The 26,737-nt window shown below is 40.6% G+C and overlaps 1 long non-coding RNA gene across 1 annotated transcript in view; it reads right to left on the reverse strand.

The window, feature by feature from the left end:
• Positions 1–4,087: 4,087 nt before the first annotated feature.
• The window catches only part of LOC142601435 (uncharacterized), a 33,742-nt gene continuing 11,092 nt past the window's right edge, over positions 4,088–26,737 (reverse strand). The window contains exons 2-4 of the long non-coding RNA XR_012834997.1: positions 13,167–13,459; positions 7,737–9,213; positions 4,088–7,345 (exon numbers count right to left, since the gene is read on the reverse strand). This is a non-coding gene — a long non-coding RNA (uncharacterized LOC142601435). The remainder of the gene's footprint in view (positions 7,346–7,736; positions 9,214–13,166; positions 13,460–26,737) is intronic.

The following is a 26,737-nucleotide window of genomic DNA, read 5'->3' on the forward strand; positions in this document are numbered from 1 at the left end:
CTAGATTGGATCTTTCACTAGACCAGGTTCCCCAAAGCCCCACCCAATCAAACCTTGAACACTTCCAGGGATGAGGCAACCACAGCTTCTCTGGGCAACCTGTTCCATTGCCTCACCACCCTCATTGCAAAAAATTTCTGCCTTATGTTCAATCTAAATCTATTCTCTTTCAATTTAAAACTGTTGCCTCTTGTCTGGTCACTAGAGGCATCAGTATAAATTCTCTCTTCATCTTTCCTGTAGGCCTCTTTAGGTCCTGAAACACTGCTATAAGGTCTCTGCAGACTCTTCTCTTCTCCAGGCTGAACAACCCCAACTCTCTCATAGCAGACGTGCTCCAGCCCTCTGATCATCTTCCTGGCCCTCCTCTGGACCCACTCTAGAGGTACATACCTTTCTTGTACTGGGGATTACATTCTGAAATGTTTGTCTATTCATTCGTTCATGGTTGTCCAGTACTGATATACAATTTCACTCTAAAACAGATGTGCCATGATACATACCAGACATAATACCATGATGCATAAACAGGCATGCCATGATTAAGACATCTTGAGTACTTCAGCTGGCTGCTGGAAGTTAGGCAGGATGAATGAAGGCTGCTGTGACAACAGGAAAATTTTCATGTTTGGTCTTACATTAAAGATTGTCATGCAATATGATAGACAGCATGTAAAAACAACATAAGCAATGTATTTTCCTTTGCAGTCTTTCACACTAGCCATAAATACACGATTTCCTCCATAGTGGCTTCTCAAAGGCATTAGGCAATCTGGATGTAATTCATTTGACTTATATTTTGCAGGGTCGTATTCTCCCATGTTACTGCTTTGCCATAAAGGGACTGCATAAAGAGCATCCCAGAACACAGGCAGACTTCAGAAGGAAATTTTTTTCAAAGCAGTAAGCTGGCTGCTTATTATGGCCTATTATGTGGAATGTAGTCAAAAGGTACAAACAATCTGAGCGTCTAGCCTCAGTTAAGTGGAGACTGGGACTTGTTTCATGGTCAAATACTTAGACTCCCTGGAACAATTCGTTTGATTCCTGGAAGAGCTGACTTGGACGCTGAGATTTCCAAGGTTCCACTGGATGCTGTGGAACTCACTGTGGGAGCGGCCACAGCCCACTGGCCAAAAAATTAAAAACCTGAGGTCCTCTTACTTGTGGTAAACTTTACACACTGTGGCAGGTTTCACATGACTCAAATGAGTCATGACCTATGGCCAAAGCAGTACTTGTACTCAGTGATACAAAGTATGTCATTGTGGTTATTTGGCTACTTCTCTCATCCCAGCTGTAGCTGTAGGTAAAAGCTCTTGATGATTAGTTATAAAATACGCTTTAAGATCGCCTGGGATAAAAAAAGGTTCTGGAGTGATGTAACATTCACAGGCATCAGTACAGTGTCCCATAAACTTCACATGGGTTTTAGCTCAGACCCTGCAGGGACATACTTTACTAAGTGGGCAGGGAAAGTAGGCAGTCAGGAGGTGATTATCAACTTTACATAAGCCTCACGTCTGACTGCTGGGAGTAGGAATTCCAGCTGGGAATGTTCAAGCCACTGTCTGTGTTGAAGTTATGTCATCAATAATGTAGCTCTTGGCTGGAGTAATTTCAAATAATAAAAGTTTCTGTAGTTTGTAAAACTGGGTTTTGGATATATAGAAGGCAGTCTAATGTCTCAGTGTTGCTCTCCAAACATCATCTTTCACTCTAAAACAGTTTTAAGGGCCAAATTCTCTGTGTGGCTTCAAACCAGACTCTAACGTTGCAGCTGTAAGTTCTGCACAGGGTGAGTAGCCATCTATATATACTGGTCTTGAGGAGCGTACCGTTTAATTCACACACAACCCAGCAAGGAATGGCAATGAACCAGCAGAGAGAGTAAGTGATCATAAATAAGTCAGAACATTTCATTTGTTTCTTTTTTAAAAAATGTCAGGAGGGTTATTGGGGGGGGGGGGGGTTTGTTAGAAGGACAGCTGGAAGAAAAAAATGCATCAAGTGAAATTAAAAAGAGTAGAATGAGGCTTAATAATGCCTCATAATTCACAGTAAAGTTTAAACCGAGCAAAGAAGCAACAGGTGATAAGTCTCAGAGTCACTTGTGGGAAAAATAGAGAGCCAAAGAAAGCGTAAGAGTGTGCTCTTCCTGCCCTGTAAGAGCAGCAGCATCCTAAAACGTCACTTCTTTGGGGTTATTGTGCTCAGCTACTACTGCAGCTGCAGTATATACAATCACTGTTCTAACTTTCTGAAGTTACAAGGAAATGTAGCACACTGTGACTCATAATCTATTGCACATCATTGACTTTGGAGAGGTGAGATGCATTTTATTAATCTCAGGTGGGATATAGTCTTCCTAATACAGGCTATGGATGTAAGTGAAGCAGTGCTGGGCCATGGGCATGAATGAAGGAATCCAGCCATCCACACTTCTTGTTTGTCAGCGTGACTTGGGCATGTTTCCAGCCAGTTAGTGGTCTTCCAAGTATGGTTTGGGCACTGGCGTGCACCAGGGACCCTTCCAGTAGGTGAGGTGTTCTTTCAGCAGGGAGAGGAAAAGGAGTGGAGACTTTAATGACATGGACATGGCTATGTTGTGCTACATGGCCTCAGAGCTGGAGAACAGGCCCTTGCTCTGCTCAGTTTATTAGCATGGGTCTTGTCTTAGATGCCTGAGCAGACACAGAGGTTCTCTCTCTCTCTAGAGGTGTTTAAAGCATCCAGCTCTCTGCATGTGGGGAATTTGCAGTATTCTGTTTGGAATTCAGTATTTCACTGGGCACCTATTTGGATAAGGCGGGAAGGTCCACACATTGATTTGCTAGAACTGAGGAGCACCACAGGGTGTCTGCAATTCCTTCCATCTCTACGAGCGTGTAATGTTTCCAGCAGAAACCAGCGTACAGTGGTCTGATAACATCAATGTGTTCTTAATAGCAGTGATATTAATTAATGACTTATTAAGTATTCCCAGCATAGAACACGTTCAGCACAATAATAAGTCTTTTCTTTGAATTAATTATTGTAATAAAGCTGAAGATTTTCTTAACTCAGAGCAAATTATTTGAACAAACTGTATCATGTAGACTAACATTTTAATTGAATAAGTAATTCAAGGCAGAGGAAAACAGCACTGCTTACATTTAGGGAGCCATGGTGTTATCATTTCTTAAACCTTCAGATTCAAACTCACTTCTAGCATATTCTGTACTCTGCTTTTGACTTTTAAAATATTCTCACAATAGTGAAGATTTTCTGGTTTTAATATAGGAGGCACAAATGCAAACAACTTTTTTTTTAAATAAAATAAATCTGTATGTTCTACCACCCACTATAAAGTTCTCTTGGCACCAAACACACCTCCAAGCTTGTCTCAGCTTTAATCCCACTTGCAGCCATGAGCATCACTTTTGACAGGTTTGCAGCCTCCATTTATTAGCAGCAACAACAGAAATCATCTGGCTTCAGGCACCTTTCCCAGCAGCAGCAGTCCTCCTTGTCAGACCAGTAGATTGGGAAGCGTTACTCTCCATATGCAAACCATGTAGCACCCACCTATACAGGAGGCTTTCACTGATTTTACTGGAATCTGAGCACTCTGAAAGAAATACCCAGGTGACACAGTTCAGTGCCCTCTTTGTTATTCAGATAAATTTTCGTTAAAGAAGAATGTTGTTAATGCCTGTTTGTAAGGCTGTAAATAAGATAGTTCAAATCTTGCAGCAAAATATTTCCACAATGCCATTCTGTGACCCAGTTCTTCCTGTGATGTGCTTGAATGCAGCCATGGGAATCACTCAAACCTTGTGAGACATAGCACTAAAGACAAGAAATAGTCTGATGCCACTTCTTTGGCATAAGACACCTATGGGAGCTTGAAAGAGGCAGAGACAGTGCTGAAGATCTCTGTTAGCTAGCTGATGCTTCATAACTCTTCGTCCCACCACTTAAGACTGCCCCTATACCTGCTGCCCCTATACCTGCTGGAAAACAGCAGTATTTATTGTTCAGAGAGATGACAGTGGCAGCCCTGGCAGGCAGGCACGCAGTATCCAGCATGTCTCTAGCCCTTTGAGAAAAGAAAGTAGAACAGAAAATCTTCTGATGCTGTTTAGTTTGTAAAGTTTAGACACTGATGAGTGCCGAACAAGTCAAACAGAGAGGAAATGAAGTTTATGTGACAGATGTTTGTCACATTAGTTAACACGAGGCTAGATACTTCAGTGATAAAGACAGAGTCTAACTCATAAATCCAAAGAAGTATTGGGCATCCATTCTGTTACTGCCAACCTTTCCCAGCCTCCCAGGCTGACCTTGAGACAGCCCTGGGGATAGGAAGGGGTAAACATGAAGTAATTCAAGCTGCTCTTTCTTGTGCATAGAAATGGCTCTTGATTAACTTCAGTAGCATCATTCAATTCCGACCATCCACGATGATCAGCAGTGGAAACTTCCTATATTCACAAACAAAATGGAAGGTAGTTGTAAGCAGGACGGTAATCAGAAATCTCTAACCTGTTCCACATCTGGGGGAGATTAAAACAGAATGTGCTGAGATGTCTTTTTATTTCCTCCTTAGGAAAAATACCCCGTCATACCTAAAAAAAAGTTGTTAATTGTCTGCAGATTGGCTAAAAGGCATGTCAATTAAAGTAATAATAGCCTTGGTGTTCAAGCACTTGTAAGCAGGTTCCAAAGTTAATAGCCCATCATAAAAAAGAAAGAAGTTCTCACCTTTCTAGTTCTTCTCATTTGAATCTAACTACAGAGAAGTTAAGGCTATGAAATAACAGTCTGAGCTACGAAGAATGTCTTTACAGTAAGAGTTCAGGAGAAAATCCCAAAATTCCAGCTCTGCCTCGTAGTCCTCTGATATGAGACACGAACCCTCCCATGGCCCAACTGCTCAGACTGTTTCACAGGGGAGAGCAAGAAGGAACCTTGTCAGCTATTATTGATTATTAATTTATTATCATATTTTATTGTAGCACTCCTGCTCCATGACAGATAAGCCGTGTCAAGCAATTTATAGGTCTTTTGAACTTACGCGCTAAAGTGACAGTGGCTATTAAATAGTGTACTGTTATAAAAGAAGCTGAAGCCCCATAAAAGGATTAAAATGGGATGAAAGGTGTATCCACAGATCTTCTTCTCATCTCCCATAGACTTATACCAGTCCACTGATTTTGGATTAATAGCTCATTAGGGGTGGGGTAAATTTCTAGGAGGAAAGTAAAGCCTGTGTTAAAGTGGCACGACTTGCCAAAACCAGCAGATATAATCTCCTTCTTCTAAGGGCAGGTAAACAAATATTTGGTGATGAATCGGTATGGCCATTAAGCATTGACCTTAACTACCTTTATAGTGACAATCCACAGTTATGTGAGGTGAAATCTGAGAGATCTTGAGCTTTCTGTTAAAAGTTATCAGTCTTCCAAGAAATTTTCTGGGCCAGATTAAATAAATCAAATGCTTTTCTTTTTCACATGTATGCCTGGGGGAGAAAAAAAATTAAAAATTGCAGGTACATTTCATGCCACTTGGATACTTAAGTTAACACTATTTAAGGATATTCAGCACATTACATTCCATCAGCTGCGTGGGTGCAAAGGAGATACTGGCAGAACGAGTTTTTTGGGAAAAAGATGTGTTACTTTATTTCATTTTTGAAAGTAAGAGTCAAAAAGTTTTGGGTTGGGTTGGGTTTTTTCGTTGGGTTTTTTTTTAAAGTGTTAAAATAATACAGCTGGGTATTCCTAGTATTTCACTTTTTTGCGTAAAAAAGAGACAGAGAAGCCACAGTTTTTACTTAGTTCACATTCATTAATAGCTTCAGTTCATATGAAACAGCATCTTTTTAAAATCTACCATTTGGGTGCCAAATTTGTCTTCTTGTGATCAAATATATAGGCTCAAAAATACAATGTCCAGCTGTCTTAGTGCATTCACCTCTTAAAAACAGTGGATATGAAATTAAGTTTATAGAATTATAGCCTAAGAAAGGGAGGCAGAATCAGAGTCTCACTCAAAATCAGGCATCTGAAGCATTCATAAGACTTACCCATTATGTGAATTCTACAGCAGACTGTAATTCTGCTTTCTATGGTCCTAGAATTCTCAAAGAAGTATTGGTTAAAACCATACATATTCAAGCAGAAGTGTGTGAGAGATGTGGAGGATGATCGCCTGCACTGGCCCACTCCTGAGGCCATGCTCCAGCCCTCTTTGCAACCAACCAATTCCAGAGCTGTGGAGGTGTCAGTGAGGACCATTGCGCTCCCCCAAACACAGGGCTTTGGTTTCCCAGGCCCTCCCGGGGGCAGGAGACTCCTCTTTGTCCCAGCTCTTCCCCTCTCCCAATCTCCAGACACATTTGACAATGTCTTCCTGTTGCTCATGCAAGTGCAAAACCTATCTTATTTTTGATTTTCAGTAAACGTCTTCAGCATGAGCTTTTATATGTATTTTGAAGTAATTTCTCTTCCTTTAGTTTGTTCAATACTCCCTTACACCCAGGTATGTTTTAAACATACAGAACTTTCTCAAATACCTGCTGCATAATGAACCACCAGATTTTGTTCCTTCTGAACCTGTCTTTGTGTGGCTTCATTTGATGGCCCTGTTCTTGCACAAGACAAGAGAGCAGAGGCAGATGAAATTCCACCCTGGATGACTTTCCTAGGCTTGTTCAACAAATTAGCAACAGGTCTGAAGATTAGGTGGTCTCTTTCTGCAAAGTACTTTTCTGTTTCTGCAGAAAAGTCTATCTTACTTTTTTCTGATTCAGTTCTAAAGCTAAAGGAATTTTCTTCCCTATTTCCCGTTCAGAAACATTAAATCTCCCAAAGATGTTCTCCCACCAATTAAAGGCCATCAAGCTCTCTTGCTTGCAGATGTTACTGTGGGGGAGCAAATTGCCCATAGCACTTTTGCCAGAATTGCAGGCCTGAATTTAACATCTTGTTAAAGCAGTAATTGCAGCAATATTCAGAGTGGGTCTGGCTTTGCATCCTCTTTTGTGCTTTTTCTCCAGTCACTCAGGAACAGGAGCTATCCTGGTCAGCATCCACACAAAGCCCACCAGTGCTCTTGCTCCTCATGTTCTGTTTAATGCAGTGAGGGCCAGCAAAGACACTGCCTTCCCACGGAAGTTTCTGTCCAAACTTCTTCTGGTTTAGCCCTGCTGTTCACATCTATGTGTTCATGTTTAAATGAAACCGCTCTTCATCTTCCTTGATGGTGTCCTAGCTCTGTGTTGCTCACATCATTGTGCCATATGTGCAGTATGGATGTGTTGTTCCTAGTGTAGCTGTTAAACCCCATATGCTTCAACCTGTGGGAAAGAAAATATTACATACGCAATCAACAGGCTATTTCTTATAGAAGTTTTTCTTCAATGCATTAAAATGAATTTTCCATTGAGATTTAATATTCATCACTCTTGATTTATTCAAAAAAATCCTGCATGTTTGAAATGTAGTTAGTTAGTTATTCCCTAAAAGTCAGGGGCAATATGTGCCACTATGATATGAAAAATCCACATATCAACCAGTACACAAGAAGAAATGAGGAGAACATGGACTTTACAGTCAATATAGGTCATCTGATTTTTTAAAGTGTTATCCATGCATGCCTGCCTTCTGAAAGTTATTCTGCTATTATATATTGTAGAATTTAGTACAACCAAGTAGCAGATGATGTAATAATTCTGCGCAGTTCTTTACCTCTGGAATAGTGTATAAGGCTAATCCCTTATTGTTCCAGAATCAAGCACTATGTAATGCAGAGGTAACCTAACAACATTCCTGTGGAAAGAATATAAGCAGTGAGATGACATTACAGTAGGGAACTGGTTAACATACACAATAAGTCAACTGTTCTCTGTTCAAGGCACTTAATGATGAATTACCATTTTAAGAAGTGATGCTCTTAAGTAACAGAAGTTCAGGAATCTTAGTTGTCTTTCAGGGTGAGATCTTAGCTGCAGACAGATTTTACAATGAGGTTGTAATTCTAGTGTGTCTAGAATAGCTAGTATTCCCTGTATGCCTTGGGAGTACCCAAGCTAATATAAATTATTAAAATAAAATGCGAAAGGACATTTGAGGATTTAAACTATGACATCCACGTTCTCAGTAAAACCACATGATGTTTGCTTTGCAAGCCTGTTTTTGATTTACAGATTGTAGAAGATATAATAAAATATTATTATTTAAATGCCAGTCTGCTGCTTTTTTAAAGCACCTGCTAGCTATTCAGAGATAACAATGTCCATTGTTATCTTCACAACAATCAAGTTTTCCTCTTCTTCCTTAATGTAGGCTCCCTTTGGTTTTTTTTCAAGCATTCCTCAAATATCTAAAGACAGTTAAAGTCTTCAAAACTGTTCAAACAAAGCCAATAAGAGAGACAATTATCTCAAGTTTGTGTCTTGTAAACGTTAGTATAATACAATCTTAACGGAAACCATCACTTCTTTTACCATGTCACTTTTGATCATTACTAACACATGGATGGTGGAATAAATATTAGGATCCATACCCGGGCCAATGCTATTTAACAGCCAGTGATGAGGAACATGTAATCAAGCTCTGAACTGGCCAAATAACTGCCAGTCTGACCAAGGAAAAGCATGCTGAAACACAGGTCTAGCTGAAGCCTGCAGATTGCTTAGGCATGTGTAGGGAGCAAAATCAGCAGACCACTTCTGGCCATCATTTTCTTCTGCATATCCTAATGCTGTTAAAGAACACCAAATGAAAAGTATCTCAATGGATAGCTGCATAGGGCACATATTGTTTCATACATTAAGACATTTAAATAGCGTGGATACGGCCAGACCAAACCTGTTGGTCTTCAGGCTAGAAAACAGGTCCTGACATTGCTTAGTTTGCATATCTGAATTTCAGTTTATCTCCCAGGCCACCTGGACAGCCTGAGACACAGTAACAGGAGAATACAGTGCAAGACATTCATGTGTGAATGTCTGTGAAAATTCACCCATTGTTCCCAGGAAGGGGAGGAAAGGAAAGGGAATAAGATAGGAGCACAGTCCTGGGGAGTCCATCACTGAAGGGATAGCATCAGGAGCATTTGCACAGGGACAGTGAGAGAGACCTCCATGGCTATTCAGCCCGGAAGGACCGCACAGCTCTCACAGCCTCTCTTCAGGCACATCAGCCAATATTTGTCCCAAGCACCCTGCAGGAAAGAAAGAAAGAAAATATGGCTATTGAAAACAGTTGAATAGCAAGGAAGGTAAAGGTGTTGATCTTCTCCTGCTCCGTGACACCAACAATATGGCAAGAGAAAGGCTGAAATTCAAAATGTAGTTTTGTTTGGCTTAACCTGATAAAGTGATGCTTAGTTGTTGGGTTATGGGGGCGTCGGGTTTTTTTACCTTTCTGATCACTGAAAACATAGCGCAGATATTTTTGTCAGTTTTTGTTTTTACTATCAGTGATCCAAAAAATCAGCTAATGATGCAGCACGTTCTGGGATTCTTTGGTACTTAGTAAGCTGCAGAATTAGTGAATCATTACAGCAAAAGCACTACATTGTCAAAGAAGGACCAGTCGGGCTGATCAACTCTGAGATCATAGTTCTGCAGTTAATGAAGGGTCTGATCTCTTTGGATGATGAGGTCAGATGGAGACCACGTGAGCCTGCCTTGGCAAGGACTCTGGCCCAGCTTCTGAAATCTGTTTGCATATTAGATAATTCTCCAGTGTCAAAGGAATTTAAACCCTCAGTTTAAAGTATGTTTACCTATCTGCTACTTTTACCAAACTACTAGATTTCCAAATGGACCTTTTTATAATCTGCTCCCTCAGGTGGACGATCGCCTCACTCTAACAGAAACAGTGAGGGAATGAGCAAGTGAGAACATGCACACATGCATGCACACACTCTTTGAAAAGCACATTAACAGAAGACAGCATTTCAAGTAGTATGATAATATAGTGCATTAAAATGCACTCCTAATACATTATTTGTTGTGTGACTGAGTAGAAACAGCATATGCAAATTGATTCTAAGCGTGCGATGTAATTCCCATGTATATGAGCTGTGCAAATGGGAATTCAAGTTTGTTATGAGCGCTGACTGAGACACGATCTTTGGTTGTTTCATTTTTTTCTAACTCTGAGTCATCAGTCTCACTGCCTGATAATGAATTTGAATGCAAGTCTGTATAATACTTTCTCATTCTCAATCATGTACCCTCCTGTCATCATGTCATTTCCAGGGAAATACAGTTCGAACCACATCTCGCAGTGATGAGGCGAGAGATTACTTTTTCTGGAAGAGAAGGGAATATTTGTCACCTTAGTAACTTAAAAATTGGTGCTTTTGAGAACTGTCCACATCACAGTTTCATTGAGCTCGGGAGCACTGTGCTGTTTGCCTGGTGCGTTTCATCTTCATGGCAACTGAGAATATGCCCATCAGGCTCACAGAGGGGGACGCGACATGAGTGAGAGAAGTGACACTGTATGGTATGCAGCCATGAAAAGCAAATACAAGATGAATCGTCCATTTGCAGGACCCAGTGTTGTCCATTGATGCAATTTTCAGCATGCTCTTAAAAAATTATGGTGGCTTGGAGTGGACTCTTTTGTTATTTTATTAACAATAAAATATTATTTTATTTTATGTTATGTTATGTTGTTTCATGTTATGTTATTTTCTCGTTATGTTATTTTTCCCTCACACATTCTTTCAAGTGGTTTTATGAAATTATGAACATAAAAACAATATCTGGCCTGGAGTCACCTGTGGGGGATGTATGGCATATTTGCTACTAGAAAAAGAATATGGCAGGTGGGATGACAGATCTATGGACAGACTGCCTATTCCTTGGAATAATCCTGAGTCTGCTGTAAAGAGAAAAAGGTGCTTGAGTAACAAATCCAGGATGTATTTCCAAGTCTCTAAAGTCCTAGGTTTGAGAAGCCGTGCGAGGACAATAAAAACTGTATGGACTGAAGCTGGCAGTGACAGCTCTCTTTCTCCCTCAATGCATCTCAAGAAATTCTCCTTGAGAGCAGGTTAACCCATGACTAATCACACACAGCCTAATCAGCCCACCAGCACAATTCACAACATTTCTGATGGGATGTGGTGCTTACAAAAGGAGAAACGCTGGCAACCTCAAAGGGACAAACCTGCTAGCAGCAGAGCCAGGGGTACAGCTTCCCACCCCCAGCCAGAGGCACAAACCGCTCCTGCCTCCTAAGCACAAAGTGCACTTCTTGCAGCTGCCTGCACACAGCAGAGAAGACAGTTTCCTCTGTCAGCCTCTGGCACGTGACAATGAGCACGGATATCTGTGTGAACATGGAGCAGCCTCAAGCTGATGGATGGGGAAGGTCCCACACAGAGTATCCTGATGTCTCCTCTGGAGTTCAGGACTCTCAGCTCACTGCCAGTCCAGGAGGTGACAGTCTTATCCATGGTGTCCTGGAACCTCCTCCGATTTCATGCGGCAATCTGAGCAGGTAGGTAGCGAAAGGTCTAGGCTTCAGCCTTCCTCAGCCAGAGGTCAAACTGCTTTTACCTGCTCCTTAGACCATCGCTGAACCACTCCTCCTGAGGAAGCTATGCTACGTAACACCGAAGTTAGGTGATTACAACACTTAACCAGGTTACAGGAAAGCCTAACTAACAGTACTTATTTATGAAATATTTGTGAACTGTACCATGGATGGACACTTTAGGCACAAAGACCAGGATGCACGCCTCTTTTTTTCAGTGCCCTAACCACTAGCAAAGATGGTTCTTCTTACCTCTTATTTTCCTATCCCCATGGCTTTTGCGTTTTTTGAGTGCAGGACAGGGACAGGATGCAGGATAGGAAAGATTCCTTGAGGAAGGGACAGAGTGGAAAGAAAGATGGACGGAGAATGAATAAGATCAGGGAAAGACCAGAGGCAAAAGCAAGAATGGGAAAAGAGCAAGAAGGCTCCTGAGCTAAAAACAGTTGATCAGGAGTTGGAGACATGTTTCAGATCACATGTGAAAGGGCAGAGCATCATCTCTGAAGAGCAGAAGGTGACAATAACAGGAAAGAAGGAATGTGGAGAACTACCACAGGAGTTAGGGCCCCTCAATGTAATAAGCAGAAGCCAGAGAGAACAAAAGGTAATGGGGATGGTAGAGCAGTAGCACACTCTTCTTTCAAGAGCTTCCTAATTAATGTCTTACTCCTCTGATTTTGCTTTCTAACAAATTGTTGACACACACTGGTAAAAGTGTATGTCTCCATCGCCCTCTAGTGCCAGGTCCACCCTGGAGATGTGCAACAGATGTGAGCCCTTTGGCCACACTAGGGAGCAGGTCTGAAGAGCCCAAGTTTCTTGATAACCTGCATAAAGGGATCAAGAGGATGAAACTGGGACATCTCCCCCCCCCCCCCCCCATTATCAAAAATAAATAAAATACATATAGTAAATTACATCAAAAAGTCTAAAGTAAATGATAATTGAGCTCAAAGAGCCATGCACATGACCACTTAAGAAAATGTCAACAGGTAATTGCCATTCAGTGTTGTTGACCTTGCTTGACTTTGTGCTTGGTAATATTCATGTTCATTTAGCATTATTTGTATAGACATTGAACAAGATACATGTGAGAGATGGATTCAAATAATAATTAAAAAAACCTTTCCAACTCTGTTTATTCATTTCTTTACATTGGATGTACAAGTTTATTCTCCTTCCGGGCTTAAAGGCCAACTGAAGAAACAGGAGCATGGAAACTGAGTAGTGGAGGGTAGAGATTTATAGACTGTTTAAAGCTCCTTTGATCTTCATTTTGGCTATGCTGCTTTGTTGATTTTTTTTATTTGGATTTACTTGCACAAACTTGGTGCAAACTGGCAGAGTACTGTGCATTCATGTCAAATGCAGAAATGTGTACTTTCAAAACTAATGTTTATGCATGTCAGTTAGTGATGTGGAAACTTTAAGGAAGGTCCTCTCTGCACGGGGTTTATTTCAAAAGGTGCAAACTCCTGGTATTAAACCTATTGCTGAGATTTGGTTTAGTCTAATTCAGTCAAACCTCTGCTAAATCACAACAATTCTCAAAATGCCTTTAAAACTTGTAGCACAACCTGTTCCTTAAAGCTGCCTGCTCTCACCCAGCTTTCTTACCATGATTGCTTAACGCATTGAAGAGTTTCCTCACTCCTTCCAGAGCCAGCTTAAATTCAGACATCTGAAGGAAGTTGAAGAATAATTCCTGCTCCTTGGAATCAAGAATTGATTAAAAAATGTGTATCAGCTTGCAGTTTTGTCCTACTGCATGAGAGGGCCTCATCTGGAAACCAAGACGTCTATGTTGCCACTCTGTAGGACCAGAACTGATATCCAATGAAGGAAGAGACGCAACTTCAGTGCAGATACACAGTGCAGAGGCACTGATGCATTGTTCAACCCCGTGACTCCTGCATTCAAAACAGGAATGAAAACGCATTAGTTGCTCAGGCCCCAGAGGAACTTTCAAACCTCCACGGCTGGCCACACACCTTAGTATTTGTTAATCATAATTTGTGAAAAGAAAAGCATAGGATTGACGGCTGGATGAATAACAGCTGTGGGTCATTTCTAGGGCCCAGGGCTCTAAGTTCCCACTCATACCTTGCAGATTAACTAGACACTATTAATTTCTGATCCCTAGCTGCTCCCCTGGGATGCTGACCTTCCTGATAGTCCTGAAGCCGTAAGCCAAGCAGGAATAAAACCAGCCTGAAAACCACTATCCTTTCCTCCTTTTAACATCATAAAACAGAATAGTTGAGGTGGCAAGATATCCGTAATAACTTAGTGCTCCTTTTGTGTAAAAATTGCCATGTTTTTTACAAATATTGGGGAGTCATCCAAGACTTAGTTTCACTATGAAAAAGAAGAAAAATATTTTCAGAGACGTGTCTCTGGTATCAAAAGATAGACAGGACTTAACAGTCAGAATGGCTGATGCATTCTTTGAAAAATGTACATGGTCCCAGTATGTGTTTTATAAAACTATGTTTAACACTTTATAGAGCTTGAACTGGCCATGCACACTTTATTAAGTATGTGGAAACAGCTGTTCACAATTAAGTTCTTTATTCTTCAAATACCTACTACTGGGCACAGAATTGACTGCCATATGTAATCCATGTCAGTGATCTATATCTCCATATAGACATACTCCACAGTGTCCTTAAACTGCTTCTCTTTATAATAATGTTAGTTTTCCTGCATAGTAAAAAATGGAAACTCAGAGCCTAATTCTCTCGTTCTCACCAATATGAATCAAGGCACTGGAACTGTGCTGATGAAAGCAGATGTAAAATAGAACGACAGTCAAATCCCTAGAGACCATTTTAATTTTTTGCAAGTTACATATCTAAAAACTAAAACAAACACCTGCCAAGCCATCACCAGTAAAAAAAGGTCAATCTTTCAGAGAGCAGCAGAACTTCTCTTTGTGAAAGATATCCTTTCCACAGGAAGGAGGAATTGTGTGTCACCACTGTTACACATAAACCATGGGAACAGGCAGCAACAGCCTGGTTAGAAAGCTGCTTTCCTTGACTCTACATACACCTTTTCCCTTGGCATTATTAAAATATGCAGGAATGGAATATTCTGTTACTTCTGCAGAACAAGATACGCAAAGGAAATGGTTTGGCAAGCTTGTTTCCAAGTGTAAAGGGCTTTCTTAGTTCCCAGTAACCCTGCCAACAAAATTAAAACTCTTCAAACAACACTCAAGTTGGTCTTTCCTTAGGATGCATTTAAATGTTCCTAAGTCCACTACGGTACTTCCTTTCTTTAGAATTCTTTGTGTCCAAATGTCAAGTAATTGCTAAGGATGAATATGTTCCAACAGTCGCTTAATAGAAAGCTCAGGAAAGTAACTCCTCCTGTGTTGGGAGCCTCAGACATTTCAGGCTGCCTGATACAGCAAGGTATTTAAACAGGTGTTCAGTTTGAACAAACACCCAATTCTGCTGGATGAGAAAAGAGTGAAAACCTGAATCCACAGTTTACAGAGGACACATGTGCTAATGCCCACATTAGTAATCCAAAGTTCAGTCACTTGTCTGCTTGCTGACTGCCTCCAGCCCCAAGACAGCAGTGACACGGAGCACCAGAGGAGCAGATTTTGTGGCATGCCTTTCTTTCTGTGACAGTCTGCATGTCCCTCTCCTTTGGAACTTAATCTCACTGGGACAGGATAAACATAGCAACCACCACTCAAAGGAGAGCCAATGGTTCCCAAGCAGTATGCACTGTGAGATGTGTTTGGTTGGGGTTTTTGTAATGGCTTGCAACATATCAAGAAAAGTCTTCAGCCAAGAGCATTTGGGATTTCCCATTGCAGCCTGAGCATTTCACTGTAAGAATGAAGGTACTTGGAATAATACCGATCCCAGTCATGTAGAAATCTGGAATAGGCAAGATGCACAGTGGTCATTTGGTTACTATAATATATCACAATCACATATACTTGAATATGTGATAATAGTTTAATAGGTAACAGTTTAATACTAGCCATGTGTTAAAGAGTATAGATACAGCTGCTAGGAGAAAAGTCTGGGCACAGGGATTGCATCAGTCAGTGTTTGCCAAACTCACAGAATTTAGCCACGGTAATGAAATAACTAGATGTTACCTTGTGTTTTTCGTATTAATTTCCCTTATGAAACTCTGTTTTATAATGGTCAAACTAATACCTCTTTCTTTGCTCCAATGGGCTGAAGTCATGTGAAAACTGGTGTTTCCTTGAAAGCAAGGAGGAAATTGAAGATTAGCTTGAAGGTTTTTGGAAAAGCAGCACAAATCTTCATTAGGGCAGTAATGAGCATTAATGCACTGTAACTAAAATGGTCTGTTACCTCTTCTTGTTAGAAACAGGATGATAGATGGAGACCATTTCCTCTTTCTGATTACCATTGCAATTCTAATGAGTTTGGTGAATAAATACATGATTGAACTGATCATGGAAAAAAACAAGAGCATAAGGCAGTGATTTGATCACTCAACTTTCTTCCTCTAGAGACAAAGCTATTTAATTTTAATGGCTAAGGACATGTATGTCACACAATGACAAAAATGTTCATATGTCTTCCTATGGATTTTGGAGGGAAGTTTGTTGTTGTTTTCTCTCCAACATTACAAGACCTGTTCTACATGATGGACCTAATGGGAATAACCTTCATTTCCATGTCTTTGCTCTTCCTTTCACTATTTCTTGTTTTCTACCATCCTCCTCATTTTACTTCAAAACAGATTTCTTGTTGCACCTCATGAGGATATCGGGCACTGGAGCAGGCTGCCCAGGGAAGTGGTTGAGTCACCATCCCTGGAGGGATTTAAAAGATGTGTAGATGTGGTGCTTAGGGACATGGTTTAATGGTGGACTTGGCAGTGTTAGGTTAATGGTTGGAATTGATGATCTTAAGGGTCTTCTCCAGCCTAAATGATTCTATGATTCTACGATCTTTTTTCTGTTTTGCTGATATATAGTAACATACCCATGCACTTGTAGCCTTATCTAACAGCCCAATAAGTTCCCCTACTTTCTAATTCTCGGTCCCATAGCAGGGTTGCCAAGGGTAGCAATGCCAGGAGTAGAAATAATCCCTTATCCAGCCAGACATCCATATTTGCCACAGCTTCAGCAATCTCTGTACGCCTAACTGCACTAGGTTATTATGTCCTGGCAGCAGCCCTTTAGGTCAGGTAACGGACTTGTGGTTTGTCCTTGAGGAACTATGCTGAAGCCACAGTGAAGAAAGCAGGTGACTTCCCATATCTGTATGCAGATACAGTTTAGGGTACTTCTTTTTTACAGCACCAGCCAAAGGAGGAAAATAGCAGCAGCCTTTACACCTAGATTTTTTTTCTCTCAGAAGAGGCATTTAATCTTGATAGATTTTCACTAATAAATATATCTTGGTGTGGTTTATGTCCCAAAATGTCACATAGAATATTTAATGGAAAAATCCCTCTACAGGTAAATATCAGTTCAGTCATGGAAAATTACACCTATACAAACAGCCACTGTTGCTGAGTTAGTTCTTGAAATGATCAAGGAAAGTGTGACCCAAGTGGGACTAATTTGGCCCTTCACATATGGCATATAAACGTATGCATAGGAGACCACTAATTTGGGGAAGAGGCCAGCCTAGTATTAATTGTGTCTCTAGGCTACACATTCTTCAGCTGATGCAAGTGAAAAAGTACAGATGTCATTTTGGCCCATGGACAAAACCCATATTTTTTTACTGATGCCACAGAAAAGCTGATCATGAACAAAGTGGCTAATAAAAAAGCATATAATATAAAAGCTCTCAAGTTTAAACAATTCACCGCTTCACACCAAAATATCCATTCAAATAAAAAAGAGATCAATGGTCAAGTTTAATTTTCTCTATGTAGCTCTTGCAGCAAAGAAGTTGCCATATTTTGGCTATAAATTTCTCCATAAAAATGGCACCTATTAATACGATTTTTATATCATATTAAAGTACAAAAAAATCATAAAGAATTATACCATGCAATACAATTTTCCTTTGTATTGTGTCTTTCTTGTAAACTATGTCCCCAAATCATTTGCAGAATGAAATCATACTATTTAATTTTACAATTTCTATTATTAGTTCATATAACTATTAGGCCACGTACCTGGGGTTCTCCGTAGACCTAGCTGGAACGGGCCATGCAGTTGCTTTGTCTAGTCTCAGCAGGCTAAGCAGACAGAGGCCGGGCCAGCCTGAGTGCTCAAGAAAACCCTTTTTGCCCTTTATGCCTCCCTTCTCTCTTCCCCCCAAATGCAGCCAAGAATTAGTCACAGCTGCCTTTCTTCAGGTTTTATAAGCCCATCTTAAACCTTGCTTCCAAAAGGGAGAAGAAGAGAAGTTAAGGTTGGGCACTGCAACCCATTTAAATTCCACTGGCACTTACTATTAAATGCAGATTTTAATCATTTATTAAGGGCAGAGTTGTGGAAAGAGGCTGAGCCTTGAAATACTTCTGCTGCTGTTGCTGCTAGGTAGGGTGCTAACAGGGACATACGCTCCATCTTTGGAGCATTTTGCAAAAAGTGCTCTGTTGCTCTGCTGTGGCTGATTAAAGAAGTCCTGCTGTGACTCGTCTCCTGCATTGGCGGAGTCTCCTGGTGGCACATATACATGGAGCTCTGGGACACTCCACACTCTGGATTTGTGTTCCAGTGTCATTACCCCTGCAAGCATCACAGAAGACAGGAGAAGAGATTTCACTTCAATTTTATTTTTTCTTGTTTGTCTGAGAAAGCCATTGTCTCAGCTGCAGCATGTAGCAAATGTTTCGTTATATGGGCAATCCAGGACACGGAACACAAGACATGTCCTTCACCATGAGACAGAGTCAGGAAAACTGCAAACTGAGATACTAACTCAGAGAATCCCATGTCTATCCTATCTCTCAGCTTGCTTGCACAAAAGACAAAAGCAAAATTCCCACTGCTTTCATTGCCAGAAGGCATCATGAACAACCTTGAAGGGCTTTCACCTGGCTAACTGACCTGATGCTGTTTGGAAAAATGAGACCTTTTACTCCCTAGCTTCATGCTGCAGAGACAGCTGGACGAATTATTTACTTCGTATCCTAAACCACCCTACAGCACTGCTGTGCGCTGCCACACAGCTGCTGCTTTCACCCCAAACGCCATGGGCAGATGAGAGCAGGATCTTTGGCCAGCGGCCGTGTGGCAGCGGGGGATCGGGCACGGGGTCAGAGGCGGCGCAGCCGGCAGCGGCACGGCACACGCGTGGTCACACAGCCCTTGCCATCTGCCGAGGGGGACGAGGCTGGGTAATGCTGCAGGAGATCGAGGACTTTGCAGTGGAAGAATGAGAAAGTAGGGCTGGGGGACACGTTCATGGTGTGGGGCTGAAGTCTCGGGTTATCTTCGAAATGGTGGCCAGTCTAAAATCCATTGTGTTGTGCTGATTCCTCCCTTTTTTACGTGGCTCTACTTCAGTGGAGTGGTGTCTGAAAAATGTCTCTGCCAAGCAGAGAGTACAGACATGAGATGATAATGACACTGCTGAAAAGTAGATGCCTTACATAAAAGAGAATTATTTTTTAAATCCTCTGCAATCCTGAGCCGTTACAATCACGTGTTATATAAATGTATGCTAATATTGTGATTTACCCAGCTGTGCCTCTTTCTCTTTTGCTCCTCATTTGCCCGTCACCTAGAAGGGCTTAGTATAAAATTTTGCATCCATGCTTGCGATTCACAAGCAATAATTTACCCTTTGGGGTTTTTTGTTTTGGTTTGGTTTGGTTTTTTAATTCATATTTCTGGCTTACACAATGCTACTGAGTAAGGCTTAGCTTCCCCTGGTGATGCGCATATCTGCCTGAAGCCCTTGCCACCGTTAACAAATATTCCCATGATGGTACAAAGATCATCTCTCAGAAACTGCAGCTTGATTTAAATTCACTCTCTGCAGCTCCTCATTTCAGCTGGTGCCCTGATGTGTCTAATTGGCCCTCTGAAAGCACATCTTCTTTATATCTTGATTATTTTGAATAGGAGGTGAGAGAGGAGGAGAGAAGTGAGGGGGAAATCTGCAAGGAGTGGAAGAGGAGGACGGAGGAGTGGCAACAGGCAAGTGTGGCAGCAGTGGAGTGAGTTATTGCAACACGCTCCTCAGATATGCTATAGGGCAGATCTTCAGACAGAATGAAGAAATGTAGCTCAGAATCCAGGTAATCACACTTCCTACAATAAATGGATTAAAAACATTTTGGAATAATTTATTTAGTCAAGTTCATCAACACTAGTAAATGAAACAGTGTCGTTCTGTGTCTTGAGGATATGAATTTCATTGTCTAAGCTGATACATTTTAAGAATGGCCCTAGGCGCAATTTTGGCCTGAGCTGGGCAGAATTAATCCAAACAATTCCCAGCTGGGAAGTGGCACAGTTCTGGAGTTAGCAGAGGCCGGGACCCATCCCTGACAGGCAGTCAGTCTAAACCACCTGGTTTAGATGGTAACTGAGTTTGAGAGGATGAACTCAGCTAAGCCAGACCAGAACCTCATGCTCAGAAAAGAGACCCTGGTGCCGTTCTGTTTATAGATGTAAGTAAGTGATGCAAACAGTAAGTCTCATCTTGAATGTATACTATGCTTTTTAGGACTAGAGATATCTTTATAGCTCACCAAGTTCACAGACAATTCTCAAAAAATAAAAATCAAAATTTACAGTCATAATCTGTTTAAATCTCTTCCAGATTGACAAAGAGCACGAATCTCAGAGCACCATTTGCTGAGTAAGGGCTGCAGCCAGGAGGCTATTATGAAGATGATGGGCAGAAATTCCTCTCCCGGAGACAGCTGAGGAAGGGTGAGCCCTCCACAAGCCAGTGCTGTGGGGTCACAGCCCCAAGGGTGGCACGCTGTTTGGCTGGGGGTCTGCATAGGGTCACCTCTCTGCTCAGGTTCGACTCTTCGTCAAGACTCTTCAGTCTGCGCATGTCCCTAAAAACCAAGGCCTGGATTCTTATGAAATACAAACCATACATCCTCCAAAGGCTTCAGTGGGACTACTCACACCTTTCTAAAGAAGAATTTAGGTGATCTGTTGAGGTTTGGCGGACTCTGCCAAAATAAAATCCCAAGTCTAACAGAAAGTCGTATTTCCATCTACAAAGACATGTACTGGCACTGTATCTTCATGCTACAGGGAAAATCACTACTGTAATTAATTTAAGAATGTGTCCTTTCTAAACCACACTTCAATCGGGTTGTATTTTTGAATAATTAAGCTTTAAAAAGAAAGTCTAATGAGACTAATGGCTATCAAATTACTAGATTTTGAAAATCATTGATTTTCTCATTTAAACTCATACATGGCTGCTAAAATTAATTTATTTAATTTGCATATAGAGATTGCATTTTCTTTGACTTCCAGAATGTTTCTCTCCCGAGTTTCTCATCAAATTTTCAATATTCATTTTAATAAAAAGGCAAGTGATCCTTTAACTATGCTCATTTGCATAGGAACTGAGACATTATCCCTCGTCTAAATAAGCACTATTTTAATTATCCTTTTTGTTTGAATATATTCTATCCCAGAGAGCTTAGATATTTCAGCTGTGCTTATCACCATGGTATCTGAATACCTTACCAAAGTCATAACAGAAAACTCTAACAGTAGATTATTTCAAACCTTTTGCTTTCTCCCTTTTTTTAGATAAATGTTTCTCTTTCTCTTTTCTACCACATCAGCTAAGCTAAGTCATTTTTTCCACCCCTTACCAACTTTCCACTTTCTGCCTCATAACTTTCCCTTCTCCTGCTCCTCCTCTAACTCTCTGGTTGAATGGGAAGGCTGAGCTGTTCATGCATTTGGAAAAGGTTAAGGTGCCAAATGACTCGTCTTTCCCCTATTCTAAAAAGTAGTACTAAGAAAAATAGAAATTCTTTCCAAGAGGACCTATCCCTAACAGCAGAGGCAGAAATATAAAAAGAAATCCAGATCATGATATGTCAATTTAATATTAGTGAAATATGCTGGTGCTAACCATTTATCCAGAGATATGTCTACTTAGTAACAACAGCCAGCTTCTATCAACAAGAAAGATGCATCACAATCAGTACATTTCTATCATGTCTCCCTCATAGCATACTTCTGATCATCTACTAAATTGCCTACATGCTTTATTCTCTATTTTTGAAGTATGAGATGATGCCTATCACTTCACAAAGTATATCAGAAAATCAGTATATTAGAAAACAGTTAAAGGGAGAATCTCTCTTTTACTGTCAATATCTCCTCCTCCCCAGCCCTTCCTCCCTTCATCCCCCATTCTGCAAAGATCTGTTTTTATTGGTTGGTTGCTGTTGGAGGCTTGTTCTTCAAAAAATTCGCTTTGTCAAATTATGGTCAGGAGGCTAGATCAAATAAGTTGAGTAAAATTATGTTCTGTTTGTGTGTTTGTAGTCATTCCCGTCTCTCCTTGAGGAGGGAGACACTACAGAAAAGCTTCATTTCTTGGGGAGATGAGCTGTATGGACCAAACTGACTGTGCCCTGAGGCCGCAGGCTGTAGGTGCCGTGGGACGCTGCAAGCCCCTGGCTGAAAGGGCTCTCCCAGAGAGGGCCTTGAAGAGGATCCCTGCAGTCCTCAGACCAAGCTATTCTGCATGAAAGGAACTTTTCTCCAATGTTGTTAGGGTGACATTTTGAACCAGCAGCTGTTTTTCTTCACCGAACAGTTTTATTCAAAGATGTAATTTATCAGAGGAAGAGACAGGGATGCCCTGACGATCTTAGTCTCTCCTGACTCCTGGTACTTTAGTAGAAGAAGGCTGTATTGCTTGGCTATCCAGTATTAACAAGGAATACTTGCATGTCCATCCAGTCCTTTGCCTCTCTGCCAGGAAGAGTGTCACTTTTACCGGGATAGTATTTGTGATGTGAATACATTTTTCTGAGATCTCACTGAGCCATGCCGTTTTATTAGGCTTTGATTACAAGTAACTTGGACTTGAACAGGGACATAAGCCCATTTTGACTTTCCTGCATAGTGATGATCCTTGTACTGGGTAGCACTACTGGAGTTGGTGCAAGTCATATGCTAGCTTCAAAGGAGCTACGGCATTGCAAATTAGAATAGGTCCCAACTTCTGGCATCTTGATACACCTTTGGTGCTTTGTTTTTGTGTTATGTTACTACTAGAAGTTACTCTTCTCAAGTAATAATTTAACAGCATGTATACAGTAGCCAGGACTACACCTAAACTGGAAATTAGGAGAATCTTTCAAACCACTAGAAGACTTCAACTCTTAAAAAATCCATTCAGCTGGAGAACTGGAGGTAGGAATCAATGCGAAATTCAAGATTAAATTGGTGATTTTCTGCAGGTGGGGTTTTCCAGAGACTGAAAAGTCCAAACAATTGAATTACTGAGAAAACCAGGAGCATATTTAATACAGTAGATGATCTGCTGCAGGCTCAGGTCAGAAGCATATTGAAGTAAAATTTACATTGGAAAAAGTGTTCTGCAGTAGCATGAAGGCCTGAGCGTGATTTCAAATGTGCCGAATCATGGAATCCTGTCTATTTTGACTGTCCAAGAGTTCATGTGGGTTTTTTTCAGTTTCCAAATCTTGGTTATTATTCTCTTGCCCTTCATATTAGTTTACCTATGGCTATGCCAGACTGAACACACCCAGTCTGGTTTCATCACGACAAGCAAATAGTTCTGTGTTTCACTGAGAGACTAGCTGGGATTCCCTTGCTATAGGAATTAGCCAAGGAGTCATGGTCAAATATTAAACCACAGAAATCAAATGAGAAGGAATATTTCTTTGGCTGCATCATCTCTACTGGGATGATAGATGTGAACAGAATAAAAAATAAAACCAAAAATGTGTTTGCCTTGCCAAAGGAGAACATTTTGAAAATTATTCTCTGTCACTCTTTGCACTGTTTTTGAGTATTATCATCTGTGCTTGCACAGCAATGGAATCAGACCATGTAAGATCACCTTACCTAAGCTGAACAATAATTAGTCTCAGATGGTCATCTCATTTTGGGTACACATAGATTAATTCTTAGAAAACCATGCATGTAAGTGATACGCCACAAAGGCAGACTGCATAGACCATAACAACAAATGCAATCAGGCGCCTGACTGCTAGTAGTTTCACTGGCATTTGGTTTGTGTATCATTCAGGAGTTGGGTAACTTCTTAACGTCACGAGTTCTCTGTAGTCTGCATGAAACATATTTTGGCATTTGTAGGGAGACAGCAGAGGACATCAATTTGAGTGGCTATTTATTTCTGTACAGAGAAAAAAAGGAGAAAAAGAAGTTAAATCCTATAAATATAAACCCAAGATCCTGATTCAACCAGACGCATGAACATATGCGTAACCTTAGGCTCAGAATTCTTACTATTGACATTTAGTTTAAGTATATTGCTTAAATCAGGCTTTTAATTACTATCTTTTCCCCTCACAACTCTCATGTATACTTACAATGGTCTGATACACCCTAAACCAGATTTCCACTAACTCAGTTAATCTGAATAAAGACACTAAAAAGCTATTGGTTTTCAGAGGTTTTGCCTGTATTCATACTCAAAATTAATTTGAAGATCTAGCCACAGAGATTTCTAGATGTACATTTGAAGAAAAAGGGGGGAACTGGTTTATAGTCATTTAGCAGACACAAATACATTCTTTCCTGAAAGCACTGAATTAGGCTTCTCCATAAAAAGCCCGTGATGATAGTTAAAGGAGCAGAAATATTTGTTGTTGTTGATAATGATCCTAAACACTTTCTTTACTTGGCTAATATCAAAAGGAGAGGATTATTTGTTTACATACATTTGTACAGGTTTATTTGAACAAGGTAATTCACGCTCAAAATAGGTGATTTTGTGTCTGGTTTGTGAGGACATTCCAAGTGAATGGTGGCTGGAAACACTCACTGCTAATTTGATGAACATTGCTGATTATTATAGATAGTGGAAAATATTTTAATTTTTGTGAATGCACAGTGTGTTAGATTAAAATGTATGCAACTTTGTCATCTCAAAACAATAATGCCTCAGATAGGCTTAATGAAGTAAATCATTGGTCAGTACAGTCTCTTCAGGCAAAGAAAGGGATGTAGAACAATGGAAAAGCCCTGCTTTTTCAGACCAGAATCTTAATCAGAATTTCATAATTGCAACTTACAATTGTGATAACATGTGCTGATATCCTAGAGCCAAAGCAATTTGGGAAACAAAGAGATTTTTATCCAACTTACAGGCAAACACTAAATACTGCAGATTGATCCCTTTACTTCAAGAATAGCAATATTGTCAAGAAAACAACCTGAGGCTTTCTGTTAAAAAGAAAAGGTCAGCCTGGGGGTTGTTTGGTTGGTTGTTTTTGTGAATGATAACATTTCCTTTTCTTGAAATTGCTCCCTTTTGGAAAGGAAACTGTTAAATCCTGTGTATGTTCATTAGAAGCTCCTGAGAACAAAATGCAGAGCTAAATGAAGCATGAATGCCATCCAGAAATTGCTCTGAGGATGTACTCTGAGCCATAGATTTTAAACAGGCTTTGCTGGTTTGGGTGCAAGCCTTGTTGGGGGGTTGTTTGGACTTTTTTCAAGTGGAATTACATGAAGATATGTAGTAGAGTAATGAAGCAAGGCATTTTAATGAATAGCTCACTGTGTGACTATTGATCTTCATGGCTATCAAAATTTTTTATACAGACAGTGATTTGGGGATGCAGAAATCACCAAAAATGCATGATCTGTCACTGTAAAATGAAGAGGGGTTTTTTTGAGTTCATTCATATGGTCATGTACTCTGCAGTAATAGTAATAATATTTAACACATCTGGGTCATTCCATTACCAAAGTGCAGACATTACGGACTGTAAATTGTGGCTCTAAGGCACAGGCTCGGCTAAGAGGAAAAGTAATGGTCCGGTGTTCCTGCAGGAACTCATAAGGGCGATGTGCCTAAAGGCATCACAGAGGACAGAAGCACAAACCCATAACTGAAGGATTTTGCAAACTGCAGCGTGTACTCCCCCTGGCTACTCTGTGCTCTGTCATTATTGTATCCAGTGCACAAAGGAAGAAGATTTCTAGCAAGGACCGCATCATTAGGGACCCTGGTCCTGGTTCAGCGCTGCTCGGAGACTCGATCAGAGACTCAGGTAGTCACTTACTGCAGCCGAAGGGAAGAGGAAGTGCAGACATCTTGAAAAGGTGCAGGGAGAGCTAGGACAAAGCTTGATTTTTCTTTTCCTAAGGACCTGAAGGAAGAGTGTAAATGATTTCAAGATTTTAAAACATATGCCAGTTGGTTTTTTAATTTAAAGTGAACTGAAAATCTGGGAGATTTTGGTTCACTTACATTGTTTGATTTTTCCTAAATAAAAATATTTCATTTCAATAACAATCCAAAAACAATTGTGTTCTTTCAAATATTTTTAGGGGAGCAAAATATTTTTAGCTGTAAGAGAAAACTTGCATTCTGAAATTGTTGAACTAAGCCTAAAAATAAAGGAACAATGTCACAGGTACAGAGGTAAAGGCTCTGCCTGTGCCTTCACAGTTGACAAAAGTATAAGAAAAGCTTCCTGTACCCTGTAGTCATTGTTACTTAATCTGGTCTGGACTAAAGAACTAATTGCTAATTAATACTCAGCTATCAAAAGATACCCAGGGTCCCATGAACAGGTCTTTCTAATAATGAAACATTAACTGAAGTGAGATGTTTAATCTACTGTAAATGAAATCAGTGTTAATACCTATATGGACTCAAAACTGGTTTTGATCTCTCTTCTATTCCTAGAAGTATGTTCTGTTTCATATGTTTCTATTTAAGGAGGGGATTGTCCCCCTGTATTTGGCATTGGTGAGGCCGCACCTCAAATATTGTGTTCAATGAGGTGCTGGGGCGTGTCCAAAGAAGAGCAACGAAGTCTAGAGCACAAGACTTTTGAGGAGCGGCTGAGGGAACTGGGGTTGTTTAGCCTGGAGAAAAGGAGGATGAGGGGAGACCTTATCACTCTCTACAGATATCTGAGAGGAGGTTGTAGCCAGGTGGGTGTTGGTCTCTTCTCCCAAGTAACAAGCGATAGGATGAGAGGAAATAGCCTCAAGTGGCACCAGGGGAGGTTTAGATTGGATATTAGGAAAAACTTCTTCACCA

The sequence above is a fragment of the Balearica regulorum genome, chromosome 3, assembly GCF_011004875.1.
Source record: "Balearica regulorum gibbericeps isolate bBalReg1 chromosome 3, bBalReg1.pri, whole genome shotgun sequence".
Taxonomy (NCBI): domain Eukaryota; kingdom Metazoa; phylum Chordata; class Aves; order Gruiformes; family Gruidae; genus Balearica; species Balearica regulorum.